Source organism: Mustela erminea, chromosome 5, assembly GCF_009829155.1.
Source record: "Mustela erminea isolate mMusErm1 chromosome 5, mMusErm1.Pri, whole genome shotgun sequence".
NCBI classification, from domain to species: Eukaryota; Metazoa; Chordata; class Mammalia; order Carnivora; family Mustelidae; genus Mustela; species Mustela erminea.
This window is the reverse complement of record NC_045618.1, coordinates 120,967,821-120,982,119: the sequence shown is the minus strand read 5'-3', so window position 1 is coordinate 120,982,119 and position 14,299 is coordinate 120,967,821.

The window sequence follows — 14,299 nt, the reverse complement described above, 5'->3', positions numbered from 1 at the left end:
CACTACCTCTAGGGCTAAGACAGAGTACTCCCCGCCTCCAAAAAAAAAAAAAAAAAGAACAATCTGAGAAAAAAACCACCCCACCACACCAGGCTGAGACTCAGAGAGCACGTGAGGAGGTGTGACTGGGACCCTCTGGATGGCAGGGAAACTCACTTAAATACTGTAAGCCCGTGCTGTCAATTTGGAAACTGCTGGCTGGACTGTGATGGGACTCACCAGGAAGCCCCCATTAGGGGGCCCCGGAACTCACTAGGAATTCACAGATGGGTAAGCTGTGAAACTCACTGCCACTGGCTGCCCCACATGCCTTTGGCAGCCTCATACCATGGGAGCCAGAGATAAAAGTACAGGGGAACCAGGAAGAGGAATCCCTTCCCCCCACCATGTCCCCCCCAAAGTCCCCTATTGATGAAGCTGACTATCAAGCCATCTGGTAGACCAGAATTATTTATAGGATACAGCTCCAATATCAGAAACAGAACAAAGAAGCATGAGTTTGGAGCTGAGAACCAACACATTGGGTTCCAATACATATGTAATATGTCAAAAGAACAATTTTATAACTTCTGTTGATTATCACTATTTATATATTAAAAGTAGAATTTTTTAAAATTATTTATTCATTTATTTTCAGCGTAACAGTATTCATTGTTTTTGCACCACACCCAGTGCTCCATGCAATCCGTGCCCTCTCCAATACCCACCACCCCAACCTCTCACCCCCCGCCCCTTCAAAACCCTCAGATTGTTTTTCAGAGTCCATAGTCTCTCATGGTTCACCTCCCCTTCCAATTTCCCCCAACTCCCTTCTCCTCTCTAACTTCCCTTGTCCTCCATGCTATTTGTTATGCTCCACAAATAAGTGAAACCATATGATAATTGACTCTCTCTGCTTGACTTATTTCAGTCAGCATAATCTCTTCCAGTCCAGTCCATGTTGCTACAAAAGTTGGGTATTCATCCTTTCTGATGGAGGCATCATACTCCATAGTGTATATGGACCACATCTTCCTTATCCATTTTTAGAAATGCAGCTTAGGTCAAAGTGGAGGTATAACTCCTCCTTCTCCTGAAACCCACTAAAATGGCAGTAAAGGATTTTTTTTTTTTCCTAGTATAAAACTCTAATGAATAAAGACAGTAGGAGGCACAATTAAAGACATTTTGATAATTCAACAAATTTTAGGAAGATACAAAGAAAATGGAGGGAAGCATGCTAAATAACATAGAGTGGTAGCAGCTATAGCCAAAGATGCCTGCAGAGGGGATGTGAGCCCATTCACCCCACAGGACGTTGGAAGGAACAGGTAATGGAGGCAGCAGGCATCATAAAATTTAGGGATGAAGAACAAGGCTGAAAACATGGTACATAAGTTTGTTTGGGCTACCATTACAAAGTACCATAGACAGGAGGCTTAAACAAATTTATTTTCTCACAGTTCCAGAGTTTAAAAGTCCAGATCGAGATATTGTCAGAGCCAATTTCTTCTGAGATCTCCTTCCTTAGCTCATGAATGTCTGTCTTCTGTCTGTCTCTTCACATAGTTTTCCCTCTGCAATTGCCTGTGTCCCAATTTCTCTTCTTATAAGGATACTAGTCATATTGGATTAGGGCCACTCTGATGACTTCATTTTAATTAAATTACTGCTTTAAAACTCTATCTCCAAATATAGTCGCATTCTCAGGTCCTTTAACATATGAATCTGGAGGACACACAGTTCAGCCCATAAAACAAAGGAAAGAATCAAAAGTCGTTTGTGGAATGGTTAGCTCCTTGTCTCCTCCTTCACCTCACAAAGTGCACACACTCATTATCACTTTGTGATAATAAACTCATGATTTATTATCAGGAGAAAACAAACAGAGAAAGCTCAGGACATTAGTCAAAATCCAGGAAAGAGAAAAGTCAAGAATTGAAAATAGAACTTTAAATGAAATTTCTAGTTCTAGAAATAGGCCTTATTGATAGAAGATTTAAAAAGTCTTCTTTTGAGAAACCTAAGATCCCCAAACAAAAAGCTGTCAGATACTGATATCACCTCTACAGGTAGCTTTCAATCCCAGTATCTTAAAAATTATTTATAACTATGTCCAGTCTCCACTTTTAGGACTCCTAATCTGCTTTTAGTCATCACTATTAAATGTGAACTGGCAAACAGACATTTGGAAAAAAGCATCCAACATGAGAAGAACTCAAAACACAGCAAAAATTTTCAAAATTCTGGAAGAACCTCAAATACCACAACTGACAGAAAAAGGAGGAGGAAGAAGGAGAGAGAGGGAGAGGGATGGGGGAGGGAGGGAGGGAGAAAGGGAGTGAAGGAAAGAAAACTATGAGCTTAGTGAATAAGCTAGAAAGAATAAAATTAGAGAGATAAGAAAAGGCATGGCAAATATAAGATGGAAAGCTGCATAGATATGTGTTAAGGAACAACTGGAAGAAACTGGAAAATTATTAGTCAACATAAAAAATGTAACACCATGAGAGAGAAAAATTAAGAAGCATTTCGGTAAGTAGAGCAAATAAAATCAAAAGGTAGGACTATGAAGAGAAAAGATAAGAAATAGAGTATTGACCCAGGAAATCCAACAAGAGATTAATAAAACAGAGGGGGAAAAATGGTAAGAAAGTTATTTTCAAATTTATATATTTTCCAGAGCTGAAAGATATGAGAATCTCCAGACTGAAAGAACAGACTGGCACAATGAATAAAATTTCAGAGTACCTGAGTGTGGTGGGTACTAAGGAGGGCATGTATTGCATGGAGCACTGGGTGCAGTGCATAAACAATTAATTCTGGAACACTGAAAAGAAATTAAAAAAAAATCCTATAAATTTCTTTGTGGGTGGAAGGAAAAGTCACTGACAAAGAATATGAAATGGAATAATATCAGACTTCTTAACAACAAATCTGGGGGTTAAAAAGCAATAGAAAAAATAACTTCAAAATTGTTAGGCAATATTATTTGCAACCTAGCATTATATATCCAGCTAAATTATCAACTATTTAGGAATGTAGATTAGAAACACTGACACAAGACTTTAAAAATATAATTATATCATATCATGTACATATATATATCATGTAATTATCATATCATATCGTAAACAACCTCCCAGAAGTACAAGAGCATATGCTCCAGCAAAGTGAAGGAGGGAATAGAGAATGAGTTTCCTATGAAACAGGGGATCTAACACAAGGACATAGAAAAGGAAATCCATGATGAGAGTCATGCAGTGTGTCTGGGAAGCAACTGTCCACATGGAACCCAAGAGAGGAACTTGGAGAGAGGAATGCAGGGGGGAAAGTAATTAATTGAGAGATTATTTTATTTGGCCGTTTGGAAAATAATATTGATGGACATATAAGAAAATCTGATGGAGCATAAAAAATACTAAATAGAAGCACAAAAAACCAGAAGCAAATAAAAAAAGTGAAGAAAATATTAATTCTAGGAAAAAATACAATATGTACAAGAAAGACACAGTTCATGGTTATTAACTTTTTTCATAGTCACAGTAATGTCAATCCTGACTGCTGATTTGATCAAAAATTATTTGTATAATTTGAACAGAAGCGTAGGAAGAGAAGGTGGGCAGGGTGGGAGGTGCCAGAGAATGAGAGTTAAACCTTCATCTATCATAACAGAATATCAATACATAATGAACTTTCCAGAATTCATGAACATTAATAAATCCTAGGGCCCTGTACAGCTTAATCTTTGCAGACTAGTAATCAAAAGTAATTCAAAAGTAGCTCCATTCAAAAAAGCGTGAAAGGAAATTCAGTTCATAATTCACCACCATTTTGAAAACCCTTCCTCCTGTCTTCACATCTCTGGCTCTTCATAATGGTTTTGGATCTGGCAAGTCAAGCCCATCCACCCTTAATCCTGAAGATTGATGTGGTTTCTCTCCTTTCTCTTAGTTTGTGGCTTGTCCCTCTTCATGTAGTCTTTCCATTTTAAATCCACTAAGTAGGATGGCCACACCTTTTCTGTAGTTAGCAGAATTGGGGAAGAAAGATAACCGTAACGACCAATTAAATCATGTCCTTATTCCCATGAATAGAATTTTCTAGATGAAAATTGAAGGTCTGGAGAAAAATTTCTAACCATCTAGCCATCTCTTTATGTGATTCTTCCAAAGGACTGCCTCAGTATGCTTTTACTTCTGGGGTGAGTTTGTGGAATTTCAAACAGAGAAAATGGGAAATCAAACATCTGTGTGCATGACTGAGATACCCAAACCATTGGGTTCAAGTAGTCACTACAACATAAGCTCCCTGAGGGCAGGAATTCTTGTCTGCTTTGCTCCCTGCTACACCTCCAGTGCCTAGAGCCTGCCCTGAACTCAGTGCTCAGTAAGTTGTTGAAAACTTGAACCTCCAGCAGCTGGCATCCTAATGATGTCAACACCAGTCTTTCTAGGTGGAGAGGAAGGAAGCAAGTACCTTCTCCCTGCAATGACCTAGTGAAACTTCAAGTGTTCGGAAGGAGGTATTTGTCTTGTAAACTAAGAAATAGGAGTGCCAGGCTCTTCCTCAGCCTTATAAGCTGGTTGATAGAAGGCCACTCCCCCAGAACATTCCTAATATGCTAAGAGAATCTGTTTTCTGAGCATGCAATGCCAGCTACATGACCTTAAACTGGGGTGAATTCTCATAGGAAATGCCATTTAAGGTTCCCCTTGCAAGATGCCAGCTTCCCCAGGTGATACCCTCAGCTTAATATATATTCTAATGTTACAGAACTAGACCTTTGGGCTGGGGACCACAAGACCCAGAACCAAAAACCAAATATAGAGCCCCTCACTCTAGAGAGCATGAGATTTAATAGGCAGGACCTGGTGGAGGTAGGGGGAATTACTCTGAGAACACACAGTAGAAGAGCAGAATCACAGAGCTACCAAGCCATCAGCATGTGGGAGAAACCAGGAGCTCCTGTGTCACTGAGAGAAACATGGCAGGGCAAGTCAGTCAACATGGGTGACTCCAGTAAGACCCAACTAGATATGACCTTTAAGGGCACATCAAAATGACAGAGGAAATTTGAAAATGCATCACTGTACAGATGCAGATGACCCACAGACACATCTGGAAACAAGCTATTTGACACAGAGTTCCCTGACTCTACCCTAGGATGATTCAACTTTGCTTCCCAAAGGTAGAGAGCACACCACGTCCCCTGGAAAGGAAAAGTCAGGGGAAAGAATTTCGCATTATAACCTGGTCTCCTTTGTTATTTTAGGGCCTACTGTCATTGAAGCCATTTCAAAAATCTGAAAAGAAGTCTTATTTTCAAATTAATAATGTTGACCAAAGAGATTTTCCTTTATTGTGCTCATAAATCATTCATACCTCCTTAATAACAAAGAAATTATTTTTAATTTTTATAATGCTTTTTTTCTCTTTCTTCCCAACGCAAGAGGAAATGAGAATAATATTTTATGTTAATAGGAACAAAATGTTCAAAATGTATGCACTGTATAGAAATCTTATAAAATGTTTCATTGGAAACATTTTTTAACCAACAAAGGAAATGAAACACAAAAAGCCACATTAAAAGAACACTGATGATTTTTACTTTAATGAGGAACCTGAGTAGAGTGGATTATGGGAGTGCGGATAGGAGCCCTGAGAGAAAATGATATTCCTCAGGGTTCATGTGGTTGGGGGCTGTCCCAGATCCCAAAGGGAAGCCCAGCCCAGCTCCCAGGGGTACTCTCTGCTGGTCAGCCCATTCCAGAAGCCAGGAAATTTTCCCAGAGCTGCGTCGACACTCAGCCTCCAGTGACTGAAGTAGGTATTGCAATACCGGAAACCATCTCTCTCTACCAGAAAGATGTCCGGACTCCCTAGATCAGGCAACTGCTCCAGTGATAACCCAGGAATTCACTTGGATACACTGAAGGTTTAATAGTAAGGGCTAGGGAGAAGTCAATCATAAAGAACAGGGAGCACTGCCAACCCCTCAGAACCCACAGCATCAGGGGCAAGACTGGTGGGAACAAATGGCCTGTGGCTGTTGCAAACATGCTGGAGAATGCAAAAGGGCACACGTGGCAGCAAGACAGTCTGCGAGCAGCAGCACAGGGGTGCGAGACAACCAGGCTTCCCAGGTTCCAGAGAGATAAGTGACCCACATTTTCAGATAACAGCACCCTTCTGTGAGAACAGTCACCAGGAGTCCTACAGGCAAAGCTGAGAGGGTCCTTGAGCAATGCAAGCAGCACCTTACCACACAACGCAGGGCAAACTGAACAGGCAACTGCCCCGTAGCACAAACAAGAAATGGAAACGAGCCTCTCCTGCCCATCCAAAATACCACTCACAATTACTAACCCTAAAATATCCAAAATGCTTTAAAACCATCTCATTGTTCTTAAAATCCTTTCCAAAATATTTACAGCTTATGCAAAGAGCAAATCACAATTTTTAAAGAAGAGATTCTGATCAGTGAGAAAGGGAAAGAAGGGAGAGGAAAACACATTCTTGAGGACCGACCATCTGCCAGTTTCTTAACCTGGTGCTTGTCATATCTACTCATTCAGGTCTCACCGTAGCTGCTCCACATAGGTATTCACTCCTGAACTGGTTATTTTTATTTGTTTGTCTGCCAACTTCATTCATTCTCCACTCATCCATCTTCTGCCCTGTTGAATGCATCACGCAGGCTCCTGTCTCAGATAAGAACTGGCCCATGGTAGACACCAGTATGAGATCACAAGGCAAGAGGGCAAAGAGAAAACAGGCATTCCCCCCCTCCATGTTTTCAAGCTGCATTTCTGTCTGCAGCTGTTTTCCATTACAGGCTTTTTAATATTTGACTCTTATTCTATTGCTAGCATTACTCTGATAAATATTCATTTTCAGAGATGAAGAATTAGGCCATAGGGATGAGGTTGGAGAGAGAGGTGACAGATAGCTACCTGGGAGCTGAAGCACACTCTGGGGAACCTTGAAAACCAGAAGACTTGTGGGAGATCACACTGCATCACACACAAGTTCCTTGATTCAGAACCACACGTAACAGTGGGGTGGCAAAAGTCATCTACCTTCCTACATACTAGGGCAGTTTCTCTGTCTTCTTGCTTGGGGCAGTTTTGATCTCTTCTGTCCATTCAGAAGTATTAAACCTGATCAGCTATAAGCCAAAGAGCCCCTTCACTGTCTGCTTCCAGGATAAGTAGCTAGTTGTCTGATAAATAGAAAGTCTATGTCCAGCCCTGATATCTGGACTCCATTCAGATTCTGTCTCCTATCATGACTCATGTTAGACTACAAATGATCTCATGAACTATAAAAGATCCATGCCTACTAGCCTCTTTGTTTCTACTACAACTGGTGAAAGAAGAAGAAGAAGAAAAAAAAACCATAACCAAGTCATTGCTTGGGTCATTAATAAAATTAAATAAAATTTAAAAAAACACTAAGCATGGATTTTTACTGCCCATATAGAAATGGCATGAAGTCAACATACCACATAAATAATGAGAATGCCTCCTGTCTTCATTTCTCCTGATATTATTATTCTAAGTGTGTTATTTTGAAAAAGGATAGTTCATATAAACTATAATTTTCCATTTATTATGTTCCTTTTGTTTTGAATTGGAGGGTTCTGTTGTTTGAGACATGCTCTTTGATGTCCATAAATAAAGTCCTTTTTTAGCCACCAAGCTCTTCTGACATTAACAGAGCAGCTGTTAATCTGAAAAAAATTGACCCCTTTGAGGAAGCCATCAGAATTTTACTGTGCAAAAATCAATAGCTGTGAATGGGAGCTCTGGCATGCAGTGAACCAGTGAGGAAACATTTCATGGGGATAATGGTCCCTCCCAAGCTGGGACTGCCTCATGCCCTGACCTTCTGGTAGGTGAGATAAACCTGGATGGAAAGTAAAATTCTATCAATGAGAAAAGAAGTAGCAATACATTCACAACTTTGCTTAAAGAGTGGGACTTGAATCAGCAAAGATCACATATCCCATCACTCTATGGGTAAGGAGCTTAAGAATAAAGCCTACATATGTTGTGTTTTGTAAATAAAAGAAATTTGATATATCTTTTTTTTTTCCTAAAAAGCAGCTTTATTAATTGAACAGAGTAAAGTGCTATCAAATGAGCTAAAGTAATCACAATTACATTGAACCAGAAGTTTCTGAGAAAGCACTTAACTAAAGTTCAGAAATAATTAATGTTCCTAATGATAACCCAATGACCCAGAGGCACCACAAGATCTGAAAGAGCTTTCTAGCTCAACTTCTTTCCTGTAGAGTTTTCCTGCTGAGTCTATGTTGTAACTTCTTTCTTCTCGGTGAAATCATAATTCTCTGACAGTGGGCATAATCCTATTTCCATACTAAATGGAGAATGTTCATAATCTGTGCAATTAATTCTTGAGCTATGTTTGTGAAACTTTACTTTCCAAACTTTTTAAATGGGTAAGTAATATATTAACTTAGCCAAGTTAAATCATTCCCTGTGGGTGTCAATTAAATATTCTTTTTGATGGTATATCATCATAAGTATAATGGTGAATTTTATATATCAACTTGACTGGGTCATGAGATTCTCAGATATTTGGTTAAATATTAAGTCTGGGTAGGTCTGTGAGGGTGTTTCTAAGGAGATTAGAATTTGCACAGCTAAGGAAACAGTCAATAAAACTAAAAAGCAACCCAAGGAATGGGAGAAGATATTTGCAAATGACATTACAGATAAAGGTTATTAAGGAGGACACATGTTGTAATGAGTACTGGGTGCTTTACCTGCAGGATGAAGAACTTCTCAAAATCAACACCCAGAAAAATAAATAAGTTAAAAAATGTGCAGAAGACATGAATAGACACTTCTCCAAAGAAGACATACAAATGGCTAACAGACACACGAAAATACGTTAATCATCATTAGCCATCAGGGAAATTCAAATCAAAACCACACTGAGATACCACCTTATACCAGTTAGAATGGCAAAAATTAACAAAACAGGAAACAACAAATGTTGATGAAAATGTAGAGAAAGGGGAACCCTCTTGCACAGTTGGTGGGAAGGCAAGTTGGCACAGCCACTCTGGAAAACAGTATGGAGTTTCCTCAAGATGTTAGGAATAGAGTTACCCTACAACCTAGCAATTGAACTACTGGGTATTTACCCCAAAGATACAGACGTAGTAAAAAGAAGGGGAACATGCACCCCAGTGTTCACAGCAGCAATGTCCATAATGGCCAAACAGTGGAAGGAGCTGAGAAACCCTTCAACAGATGAACGGATAAAGAAAACATGGAACATAAACACAACATAATGTTATTCAGCAATCCGGAAGGATGAATACCCACAATTTGCATCAACATGGATGGAACTGGAGGGGATTATGCTAAGGGAAATAAGTCAGGCAGAGAAAGACAATTATATGGTTTCACTCATATGTAGAACATAAGGATTAGCATGGAAGACATTAGAGGAAGGAAGGGAAAACTGAACGGGGTGAAAATCAGAGGGGGAGATGTACCATGAGAGACTATGGGCTCTGGGAAACAGTCTGAGGGTTTCAGAGGGGAGGGTGTTGGAAGGATGGTGTAGCCTAGTGATGGGTATTAAGGAGGGCACATGTTGTAATGAGCACTGGGTGTTTTATGCAAATAACAAATCATCGAACACTACATCAAAAACTAATAATATAGTTTGGTGACTAACATAACACAATAAGAAAAATAGAAAAGAACAAAAGCAAAAAACAAACAAAGAATTTGAATTGGTAGGCTAAGTAAGTCGATTTCCCTCCTCTGGTTGGATGGGGGGTGGCAGGCAGCATCATGCAATCTGTTGAGGGCCTGGATAGAGCAAAAGGTAGAGGGAAGGGAAATTTGCCCCCCCCCCTCTCTGAGATGGACATGGCCTTCTCTTGCCCTCATACTAAGACTTTACATCATTGGCACTCTTGGTCATCAGAACTTTCGGACTGAGCTATAACTTACACCATCAGTTTTCCTGGGATTCCAGTTTGCAGTGGCAGGCTTCTCAGGCTTCATAATCATCAAATGAGCCAATTCTTAATAATAACTACATACATATGTACATACATACATACATACATACATAAATGCTAGCTAACAGTTGCCAAATAATTAGTCTGTGCCTGGCACTGTAATGCCAAGTTCTCAAAGACTATCTCATCATTGTGGAGGGTATGTGCTATGGTGAGTGCTGTGAATTGTGTAAGACTGATGATTCACAGACCTGTACCCCTGAAGTAAATAATACATTATATGTTAATTTTAAAAAAGATTATCTCAATTAAGCATTGCAGAATTCCTTAAAGGGGAGGACTATCATTAACCTCAAATTCAATATTTAATATATAACTATTAGCACTTCTTGTGTTCCAGGCTCTGATCAGAGTTTAAAGCTATGAACTTAGTCATCAGGAGCCTATTTTCTCATACAAAACATACACTACCTAAGTAAACCAACAGATAAACAAGATGATTCATGCAGTTAAAATTTTCCTGAAGAGAATAAAATGACATCATGTGAATAAGAGTAAACATGGCAGCCAGGGATTGACTAGGGAAAAGCTCGTTAAGAAATGACATTTGAGCAAAAACTAAAGGATGAAAAGCAGTTACCCATGTGAAGGCTCTGGGAAGATGGTTGATCTGTTTCATCTGGTCTTTTGAGTGTTTCCCTGGATGTGAAATCTCCACATTAACCAAAACTTCAATGTTCCACCTTGCTTCACTCCCACTACACTGTTAGTCTCTATATCCACAAAGGGTTTTATTTCTTTGAGATTCGTATCCAGCGGACTGAGTATTTACACATCTTTCTCATGTTCCTCCTCTCTGGTGATGCATGGGCAATTACATCTCTAATCTCCAACTGCTGTTTTTATTATAATTACATTTTTTCCAGTATCTAGTGTTTTAGTTCTAAACCATGAAAGTTATAGCTACTGTGTGTTATCAGAACCAGCTGTTTGGCTCTTTTCAACTATTCAGAACAGACTAAGAGGGAACAGAAGCATAAAGGTACTTCTGATGAATACAGAACACACACACACACACACACACACACACACACATGCACACATACACAAGATTGGAGTTAGAAGTAAAACTAAACAAATCTGGCACAGCATTCATCAGTTTCATAAATACCAGGAAGATCCACATGCTTTTTGTTCAGCATGATATATTTTTTCAAGAAAGATGCTTTAAATTTTCCATTTTGTGCCAAGGTAAGTTTTATGCCTCGGTAATGTACAACATATGGATCTTATGACATTATGCATTATTTGCATCCCAATAAAACAGCTCATTAATCAAATGGCCTATTGTAACCTCCAGCCACAGAAACCACAAAACACACCCAAGAAGGTGGGTCATTTTTAACTCAGGGTGTCTCCTTTTTTGTCTGATCATGTTAAATAGTGGTCAAATGTACAAGAGATGTTAGTGTATTAGGAAAGGGATGGTAATAAGGACACAGCCAACCCTGAAACACACATGCAGTGAAATTCTTCCCTGACTTTGGGCCATGTGTTTTGCTTTCCTCCAGTTGATTTTGAATGCTGTTTTCTTATGAGGTCAAAACAAGGTCTTTCTGTAGCAATCAACATTTAGCTATAATAATATACAGCTAAATTAGGAGCAGATCAATCTTTGAAGAGTACATTAGAGAAGTAAATTGGAATTTTACACCCACACCAACAATTGCAAACTCACCAAACCTAGTGAGATATGCAAACAGAACTATAAGCCGTAGTCTACCTGTTGTCTCAAATCAGTTCTTGACATGCTTGTCAGCCAGGGTCCTAATGGCAAGAAATAAAGGCTAACTTCAGCTAATTTAAGCAAAGGAAGATTTCATCAGAAGAATATCAATGAAGGGAGGGTGCTGCTGCCAACATAATCATTGAGAAGCTGGAGGGCCAGACTTAGGAATGAGTAGGGAGCCAGAAGCTCCAAAAGGACATGAGGCTGGAAGCAAACAACCCAGTAATGTTCCCATAACTAGAAGCCTCAGTTACCACTGCCCCTAACAGGAGTGATCTCTGTTCCTTCTGACCTTGTGTCTTTCACTCAAGATGCAATGACCCAGGGAAGAGAGGCTAACTGGGATCACCAGCTTGCTTGGAGTGGAAAGACCTTCATCCTCTTGGCTTCCTGGGTAGGGGATGGGTGTCTGGAATTACTCTCTCACTAAGACCTCTGTGGTGGTAACAGAGCATTAGTATACCTAAAAGGGAATGATTACTAAGTTATGCAATGTATTGAGTACCTATTACACACCAAGAATTATGCTAGACAATTTTCAACCAATGTGTTCTTATTAAAGTATGCTGAAAACTCCACAACCATCTTGTGGGATTTTGTATTCATACCATAGATGGAAACAGTGAGGATTGAGAATGTTAGGTGACCTGGACAAGGTGACAGTGTTTAGTAAGGTGTAAAGTTGCAATGTCCAGTCTTGGTCTCCTGACTCCTGGTCCAGAGTTCTCTTTGCTGTACCAGAGATGCCTCTTAACTGATTTCAACTTCACCTCCAAATTTCAACTATCCCAGCCCTGATTATCAGTCCACAAGTATCCTAAAGTTTAGAAATTTCAGACTGATGGAAATATTCTAACCAAGAGCCTTAGGTTTAAAGAACCAGGGGTTTCGTTACATGTATTCTCTGGTCTGCCTTTTTATTATATGACTTTCAACTTCAGGGCTCAACAGGGGTCCTGAGAATTAAAAAGTAAGTTGTCCAGGACTATGTCAATCATGGACACACAACTACACAAGTACTGGGATCTTTCATTGCCCCCATCACAGAGTTGAATGGTTATTATACTACGTAGGCAGCAAACCAGTTGTCTGGAGGCTGACAAAGTACCTTGTTTCTTTTCACAAGCACTAAGAACAGACATGAAGATGACATTTATGTCACTTGTCCCCATGAAAGCTACTACCAAATCCCAAAGACATGGGACTATGTTCCAGGCTGAAAGACCATCATCTGTTTTATAAAAAGCACAGACTCTGGAATCAGGTCAATCTGAGTTCAAGTCCTAGCACTCCCTTTAACAAGTGTGTGCTTGGGTAAGTTATTCCTCTTCTCTGAAACTTAATTTCATACTCTGTAAATTAGAAATGATGTTTATTTTGCCACATTTTTAAAATCATAAATATCTGGGCTCTCTACTCTGTTCCACTGGTCTATGTTTCTGTTTTCATGCCAGTACCATGCTGTCTTGGTGATCAAAGCTTTGTAGTAAAGCTTGAAATCAGGTAACATGATGCCCCCAGTTTTTTTTGTTTTGTTTTGTTTTGTTTTTCAACATTTCCTTATCAATTCGGGGTCTCCTCTGATTCCATACAAATTAAATAAATGTAAAGCCCTGAGCTTTCTGACTGGCTTATATAAATAGATATTCAACAAATGGATACTCTTAAAATTGATATGGCTTTGGGTGACAAATAGCCAGAAAGTCTTTTCTTTCCATTTCTCCCAGATGGACGAAGTGTCAGAAGTTCATGAGTTTTTGGCATTATGCTTACATTATGTAGCATTTTGCTTAATATAATTTTGTATTTGGTGATATCTATCTCATTGCATATCTGCTTTGTTATCTGGATTAGTCAGGATTCTACCAGAGAAATAGAATGAGTTGGACAGGTATAGTACCTATTATATATATTATATAATATGTGAACATATTTAATACATATATGCACACACATGTATACAAATACACACATATTTCAAAGAACTGGCTTGCACAATGTAGGGACTGGCAAATTTAAATTTTTAGGGCAGACTAGCAGGCTGGAAACTCAGAGAGAACCTGACGCTGCCATCCTGAGGTAGAGTTCCTTCTTCCTCAGCAAAACCTCAGTTTTTCTCTTAAGGCATTTCAACTGATTAGATGAGGCTCACCTACCTTACAAACTTCTTTATTGAAACTCAACTGATTGGAGGTATTATTCACATAAAAATACCGTCACAGAAATCACTGGGTATTATAACCTAACCAAGCTGATATATGAAGCTATTATACTCCCCTATTTATCAATTTGGCACCCATACACACCTCCCTAAACCATACTTAACCTCCAAGGACAAAAGCAAAGTAATACTTCTGCCTAATAGAACACAGCTATCTTATATATAACTGAAAATGTACTAACCCTTCTTCCCTAAAAGAGGATGCAAAGTTTTAAGCTGTCATTCACACTTGTCTTTGATATTCCATAACTTAAATACTGTGATGTAAACTTAACTATTATTAATACATCTTATGTTA